The 642-nt window shown below is 54.4% G+C and overlaps 1 protein-coding gene across 1 annotated transcript in view; it reads right to left on the bottom strand.

The window, feature by feature from the left end:
• AARS1 (alanyl-tRNA synthetase 1) overlaps positions 1-447 on the bottom strand; it is an 11324-nt gene extending 10877 nt beyond the window's left edge. Inside the window, exon 1 of the mRNA XM_072422144.1 lies at positions 336-447. The gene's annotated coding sequence lies outside the window, so the exon portion shown is untranslated. The remainder of the gene's footprint in view (positions 1-335) is intronic.
• Between the last annotated feature and the right edge of the window lie 195 nt (positions 448-642).

Genomic DNA, 642 nt, shown 5'->3' with positions numbered 1-642 from the left:
CACACACACACATATACCCTCCCCATATTCCTTCCCTGGGGGCACATAGCACCCCAATACCTCTTTACAATCTTTTTCCATGGCCCATAGCAGCCACAATTACCCCACACCGGGGGACACAACAACCCCAACGCCTCCACAAACACTGCCCCCTCCCGCTCCCCACCACAGCCAATTACCCCTCCTATGGCCACACAACCCCCAAGTTACCCCTACATTGATAACATAGCACCAAGTGTAATTACGCCTTTCAGGGATAACTATTCCACACATGAACCCACCTGACCCTCTGTCAAATTTTCTGCCTCTCTGTCACAATATCTGCCCCCTCTCACCTGCCCCAAGCGGGGTATTTTCTCTCACACGTTTTCTCCTTACGGAGCAATTGAAGTGCTGACACCTCTGGCTCCGCCCCTCTGACGATTGGTTCCTCCTTGCCGGCTCCTGAATCTAATTGGCTGAGACGGCTGACACTCTCCAGGAGCGAGGCTGCGGCTGATGCAACTAAAGACCAAGACCGATCACGTGACCGACGAAGAGTCAGAGGTAAGGGGGCGGTGCGCGGGGAGACGCTAAGGAGGAGATGGGCGGGGCTACTGATAGCTTAGCTCCGCCTCTTATCGAGAGACGCTGAAATGATGT

Source organism: Pyxicephalus adspersus, chromosome 9, assembly GCF_032062135.1.
Source record: "Pyxicephalus adspersus chromosome 9, UCB_Pads_2.0, whole genome shotgun sequence".
Taxonomy (NCBI): domain Eukaryota; kingdom Metazoa; phylum Chordata; class Amphibia; order Anura; family Pyxicephalidae; genus Pyxicephalus; species Pyxicephalus adspersus.
This window is presented reverse-complemented; position numbering and strand designations above follow the sequence as displayed.